Here is a 7,547-nt window from a genome sequence, read left to right as displayed (position 1 = left end):
CCCTACACCTCCATCCTGGCCCCACACCTCCATCCTGGCCCTACACCTCCATCTCCCCACACCTCCATCCTGGCCCAACACCTCCATCCTGGCCCCACCACCTCCGTCTCCCCACACCTCCATCCTGGCCCCACCACCATCCTGGCCCCACCACCTCCATCCTGGCCCCACCACCTCCATCCTGGCCCTACACATACTTAACTTACAATGTAAAGCACTTTGGGACGTTGCAATCAGTTCAGTCAGCAGATACTATAGATTCCTTTTCTCATCTGCTGGACCTCCCACTCAACTGAAACAGTGGAATTGCCTGGGTAAGATATGTTCATTGTGTAGATAATCCTCAAAAAATGACCACTGGTTCAAACCTCATGTCTATTATAATCGGTTCAAAAGTGAATTCAGTGTTTATTCTTGTACGATGGTCAAAATTAGGATGACTAAATCAATGGAGGCCAGAGAATTGTTTGTTGTTGTTGAAAATATGTACAATTGTACAGTAGGGCTCACATTCCCGTTCAACTCATTATCTTTCTTCTCGATACCGCAGGACATAAAACAATATAGAGGTAAGATAGATATTCATTTTGAGACAATGACGTAGTATTTTCACATTTTAATATACACTTTTCATATTAATGTGAAATTCCTGTTTTTTAAGATTTCTCTCAAAAAAAAAAACAAGAGTATCTATGTGAAATGTCAATGGAGGACGTTGGGTCAATGCTGGGTCATGGCTGGTGCCAATTTCTACTGCAAATTCTTCATTTTTCAAAGCCCGTTTTTTTTTTACATTGAATTCAGTTTGTGTCATGCTAATTTAGCTTCTTTTTTTTTTTTGCGATCCGCGGAAACAACAATGACGATCACCACGACAACGTGTTTCAATCCTAAAAGTTGCTGCGCCTTGATGCTTAATATCGGACGTATTAAAAGTGAGGAAATCAAACTTTTTTTGGGGGGGGGGATATACTGTCAAATAAATGTTAGAGAACAAACAAACTCTACCGAACGATTCAGAACGTGAATAATAAGCACACTTGTCTTGATAAAATGTATCTTCGTAACAAACGGAAGTTATGAAATAGAATGGGTGGACACCCTCAAAATTATCACAAATCTCTGAATCCTTTTTTGGTGTCAAATAAGGGTCGAAACAGGAAGAGTCCACCCACCTCCTTTAATCAGACTATGTGTGCATCTCAAATGGTACCCTATTCCCTAAGGAGTGGACTACTACCATAAGGCTCTGGTCAAAAATAGTGCACTGCACTATAGGGTGCCGTTTAGAATACAAAGGCTTAATGCATTCTTCAGTCTCTAACTGGCGCTGAGACTCTATTGTATTTCTTCCCCACTCTGTTCTATCCCCCGGGGAGTGCTGGGTCATGGCTGGTGCCGATGTGGCGAAACCCGAGCCCAATCAAGGCCTGAGACTCCCGTAGACTCTCTGCCACGGAGACCCGGGCTTCGTCCCAAATGGGACACTATTCCCTATATAGTGCACTGCTTTTTGACCAGGACACATAGGGTATTATGCACTATGTAGGGAATAGGGTGCACTATGTAGGGAATAGGGTGGTCGTTTGGAATGCGTCCCTGCTGATTGTGCCCTGTCAGAGGTTTCAGCCTCTGAAAGCTGTTGATGGTGGCTTTACTTTCTGAAGGAAAAGGCGTTTGCTTGAGTGTCAGCAGGAAGCTCCCAGTCAGTCAGTAGGCTACAGAACAGACCTGGTCATTAGAGTAGACCCAGTCAGTCAGTAGACTACAGAACAGACCTGGTCATTAGAGTAGACCCAGTCAGTCAGTAGACTACAGAACAGAACAGACCTGGTCATTAGAGTAGACCCAGTCAGTCAGTAGGCTACAGAACAGTACAGACCTGGTCATTAGAGTAGACCCAGTCAGTCAGTAGGCTACAGAACAGACCTGGTCATTAGAGTAGACCCAGTCAGTCAGTAGACTACAGTACAGACCTGGTCATTAGAGTAGACCCAGTCAGTCAGTAGGCTACAGAACAGACCTGGTCATTAGAGTAGACCCAGTCAGTCAGTAGACTACAGTACAGACCTGGTCATTAGAGTAGACCCAGTCAGTCAGTAGGCTACAGAACAGTACAGACCTGGTCATTAGAGTAGACCCAGTCAGTCAGTAGACTACAGTACAGACCTGGTCATTAGAGTAGACCCAGTCAGTCAGTAGGCTACAGAACAGACCTGGTCATTAGAGTAGACCCAGTCAGTCAGTAGGCTACAGAACAGACCTGGTCATTAGAGTAGACCCAGTCAGTCAGTAGCCTACAGAACAGACCTGGTCATTAGAGTAGACCCAGTCAGTCAGTAGGCTACAGAACAGACCTGGTCATTAGAGTAGACCAAGTCAGTCAGTAGACTACAGAACAGTACAGACCTGGTCATTAGATTAGATCGTCGTTCCACTAAATCATGTTTGAGACTCTAATGTTGCAGTATCCAATATCTTCACATAATGGAGGGTGAGGTCTTCATAAAGCTGTGATTTGCTGCTGTAGTCTATGTAGTGGTGCAGTGTCCTGTACTGTACTACCACCTCCCACATAAAGCTGGACTAGGTTCCTATCCAGGGTCTACAACTTGTTGTCTCTCTGCGTAATGATCAAGGGGAAATTCAGCTATGTGACACAGTCAGTGGGATTTCTTAACCTTGCTAGCCTGTAACCTATAGCTCTCCTACAACACAGACAACGGTGAGTGACATTTCTAACAACGAATTAACAGTTTGATAAATCTCATTCGTTCTATGGATGAACGTCTGGGCCACTAAGTTAGACGAATTATAACTTCCTCTGGGTTCCAACATGTTGCCCAGGCTGAGGCCTCTCGACTGGGCATGCCTTTGATGTGGGCATGGGTCCTGGAGCAGGGCACGACTGGAGAACCACTTTGGAAGTGCTTTAATTCATGTCGTTAAGTGATTTCCCCTGGGACCAAATGCACATCCTGTTAGATGTATTATTCTTAAAAAAAAAAAAGAAAAGGATATTCAATTCAACAGCTCTTGGACATTAGGGAACATACCATGGTAATTGTACCAGTCAGACCTGGGTTAAAAAAGTATTTGTTTTCTTTCATACCCTTTTAGCATTTAAATGAGTATGCCTGGAGGGCCAGATGGGTGGGATTTGCACTTTTGGGATTACGCCATTAATTAAATTGTGGCAGGCAAACTCAATCTAGTGCAGCTGAAGTATTTGAAAGAAAGCCAATACTATTTGAACCCAGTTCTGGGTTAGTAGCGTCCAACTATTCCCAAGGATCTAATGGAGCTTTCCTGAGGAACTCTTTCCTGCCCAGCCACCCTGAGGCTGTGTCCCAACTGAAAACCCTACTACCTATAAAGTGCACTAATTTTGATCTACGTTGACCAAAGACCTCTATGAGCCCTGGTCAACAAAAAAAAGTAGTGCACTACGAACAAAATAGTGTGTCAGTTGGGATGCAAGCACCTTTCAGTCGCAGGTTGACATTTGTTGTCATGAATCCTGCCCTGGGGGCAGATGTATGATTTGGTCATATTGTAAAAATCTATGAAAACAAAAAAATATATTTTTGGTCTTAATTTAAGGTTAGGGTTAGGCATTATGGTCAGCAATGTGATTAAGGTTAGGATAAGATTTAAAATCATTTTGTGACTTTGTGGCTGTGCCAGTTTATGGCCACTCTAAAGAGTCAAACCAGCATGATGAGGCAGACAGACATGGTTAAACTCCTCAACCCAGCATGATGGGGCAGACAGACATGGTTAAACTCCTCAACCCAGCATGATGAGGCAGACAGACATGGTTAAACTCCTCAACCCAGCATGATGGGGCAGACAGACATGGTTAAACTCCTCAACCCAGCATGATGGGGCAGACAGACATGGTTAAACTCCTCAACCCAGCATGATGGGGCAGACAGACATGGTTAAACTCCTCAACCCAGCATGATGGGGCAGACAGACATGGTTAAACTCCTCAACCCAGCATGATGGGGCAGACAGACATGGTTAAACTCCTCAACCCAGCATGATGGGGCAGACAGACATGGTTAAACTCCTCAACCCAGCATGATGGGGCAGACAGACATGGTTAAACTCCTCAACCCAGCATGATGAGGCAGACAGACATGGTTAAACTCCTCAACCCAGCATGATGGGGCAGACAGACATGGTTAAACTCCTCAACCCAGCATGATGGGGCAGACAGACATGGTTAAACTCCTCAACCCAGCATGATGAGGCAGACAGACATGGTTAAACTCCTCAACCCAGCATGATGGGGCAGACAGACATGGTTAAACTCCTCAACCCAGCATGATGGAGCAGACAGACATGGTTAAACTCCTCAACCCAGCATGATGGGAGCAGACAGACATGGTCAAACTCCTCAACCCAGCATGATGAGGCAGACAGACATGGTTAAACTCCTCAACCCAGCATGATGGGAGAAGACAGACATGTTTAAACTCCTCAACCCAGCATGATGGGAGCAGACAGACATGGTTAAACTCCTCAACCCAGCATGATGGGAGCAGACAGACATGGTTAAACTCCTCAACCCAGCATGATGGGAGCAGACAGACATGGTTAAACTCCTCAACCCAGCATGATGGGAGCAGACAGACATGGTTACACTCCTCAACCCAGCATGATGGGAGAAGACAGACATGGTTAAACTCCTCAACCCAGCATGATGGGAGCAGACAGACATGTTTAAACTCCTCAAACCAGCATGATGGGAGCAGACAGACATGGTTAAACTCCTCAACCCAGCATGATGGGAGCAGACAGACATGGTTAAACTCCTCAACCCAGCATGATGGGAGAAGACAGACATGTTTAAACTCCTCAACCCAGCATGATGGGAGCAGACAGACATGGTTAAACTCCTCAACCCAGCATGATGGGAGCAGACAGACATGGTTAAACTCCTCTCCCTTGCGTGATGGGAGCAGACAGACATGGTTAAACTCCTCAACCCAGCATGATGGGGGGCAGACAGACATGGTTAAACTCCTCAACCCAGCATGATGGGAGCAGACAGACATGGTTAAACTCCTCAACCCAGCATGATGGGAGAAGACAGACATGGTTAAACTCCTCAACCCAGCATGATGGGAGCAGACAGACATGGTTAAACTCCTCAACCCAGCATGATGGGAGCAGACAGACATGTTTAAACTCCTCAACCCAGCATGATGGGAGCAGACAGACATGGTTAAACTCCTCTCCCTTGCGTGATGGGGGTCGACCCCATGTGCTTGTCTTGAAAACACCCCTTGTAACCACATGGAGACGATAGAGGGTCTGAAACCTCACCGGGTAAAACAAAGAGTACTAAACAAGCAGCTGGGGGCTTGAGGGCCGCCATGTTTTTAATGAGGACGGTGACCCACTCTTTTCAATAGTACATTAAATGTTTCCACGGCTTCTCCTTCCCTTCTTCCCTCCAGGCAGGCAGGCAGGCAGGCAGGCAGGCAGACAGGCAGGCAGGCAGGCAGGCAGGCAGGCAGACAGGCACGCAGGCAGGCAGGCAGGCAGGCAGGCAGGCAGACAGGCAGGCAGGCAGGCAGGCAGGCAGGCAGGCAGGCAGGCAGGCACGCACGCAGGCAGGCAGGCAGGCAGGCAGGCAGGCAGGCAGACAGGCAGGCAGGCAGGCAGGCAGGCAGGCAGACAGACAGACAGGCAGGCAGGCAGGCAGGCAGGCAGGCAGACAGGCAGGCAGGCAGGCAGGCAGGCAGACAGGCAGGCAGGCAGGCAGGCAGGCAGGCAGACAGGCAGGCAGGCAGGCAGGCAGGCAGGCAGGCAGGCAGGCAGGCACGCACGCACTTGCAGCTACACATACTAAAGTTCCTAATCAGTTGATTCTAATAGATCAGTGGGCTATATCCCTGTTAGCTCTGTGGCTATATCCCTGTTAGCTCTGTGGCTATATCCCTGTTAGCTCTGTGGCTATATCCCTGTTAGCTCTGTGGCTATATCCCTGTTAGCTCTGTGGCTATATCCCTGTTAGCTCTGTGGCTATATCCCTGTTAGCTCTGTGGCTATATCCCTGTTAGCTCTGTGGCTATATCCCTGTTAGCTCTGTGGCTATATCCCTGTTAGCTCTGTGGCTATATCCCTGTTAGCTCTGTGGCTATATCCCTGTTAGCTCTGTGGCTATATCCCTGTTAGCTCTGTGGCTATATCCCTGTCATCTCTGTGGCTATATCCCTGTTAGCTCTGTGGCTATATCCCTGTTAGCTCTGTGGCTATATCCCTGTCATCTCTGTGGCTATATCCCTGTCATCTCTGTGGCTATATCCCTGTTAGCTCTGTGGCTATATCCCTGTTAGCTCTGTGGCTATATCCCTGTTAGCTCTGTGGAGGGAGAGAGAGAGAGAAAGATGTGTGATTGATGATTTAAATTGAGGCTTGAGGCCTGGCATCATCTGAACTTTGACTGAACTCCTGAGACTGATGGGGATTTTTCTTTTCATTTTCTTCTCCTCTGAGATGGACAGAAAGAGAGAGAGAGAGAGAGACAGAAAGAGAGAGTGTGAGAGAAAGAGAGCGTGAGAGAGAGAGAGAGAGAGAGAGTGTGAGAGAAAGAGAGCGTGAGAGAGAGAGTGTGAGAAAGAGAGAGAGAGAGAGAGAGAGAGAGAGAGAGGCAGAGAGAGAGGCAGAGAGAGAGGCAGAGAGAGAGAGAGAGAGAGAGAGAGAGAGTGTGAGAGAGAGAGAGAGAGAGAGAGAGAGAGAGAGAGAGAGAGAGAGATGCACTTTCTCCTTTACTGTGATAAATATTCCTCACAAAGAGATTCATTATTCACAGAAATGACTACATATATTCCAAATGTTTACAAATTGAACCCAGAGGAAAAACTAAGAATACTCATGGGCGAAGGAGCAATGGCTCCTCTTGCAGCCAAATATGTATTTTCCTGCCATAGCCTGAGGGACACTGAATAATAACATCTGCATAGTAAACAGTAACTTACTTATTATTATTATTACCATTATTACTATAATTATTAATGTTTATCATCCCAAATATGGGTGGTAATGGTAGTGATAACAGTTTAGTGATGGTAGTAGCAGTCGTAGTAATGATGATTGTAGTTGTAGTACTGATATAAAGAAGATGACCGTTATTTAGTTATAAGTTAGTTATAGTTTCATTTTCCATAATTGTATTTTATATTTATTACATTTCTACTATTGACTGTTACCATTTTATTGTATTTATTTTTGTATTATTATTTACTACCATTTTATATTATTATTTGCTATCATTTATAATTTTGTTACAATGTATATTGTATACATTGTTGCTTTGGCAATATTGACACAATGTTTTTCATGCCAATAAAGCAGCTTGAATTTGAATTTGAGAGAGAGAGAGAGAGATATTACATTCCCCATTGATGTCCAGAAGGCTAGCTGGTTCTGTTCTGGCTGTCTTCATTGATGTCCAGAAGGCTAGCTGGTTCTGTTCTGGCTGTCTTCATTGATGTCCAGAAGGCTAGCTGGTTCTGTTCTGGCTGTCTTCA

Source organism: Oncorhynchus mykiss, chromosome 27 (genome assembly GCF_013265735.2).
Source record: "Oncorhynchus mykiss isolate Arlee chromosome 27, USDA_OmykA_1.1, whole genome shotgun sequence".
NCBI classification, from domain to species: Eukaryota; Metazoa; Chordata; class Actinopteri; order Salmoniformes; family Salmonidae; genus Oncorhynchus; species Oncorhynchus mykiss.
Note: the sequence above shows the minus strand (reverse complement) of the source record.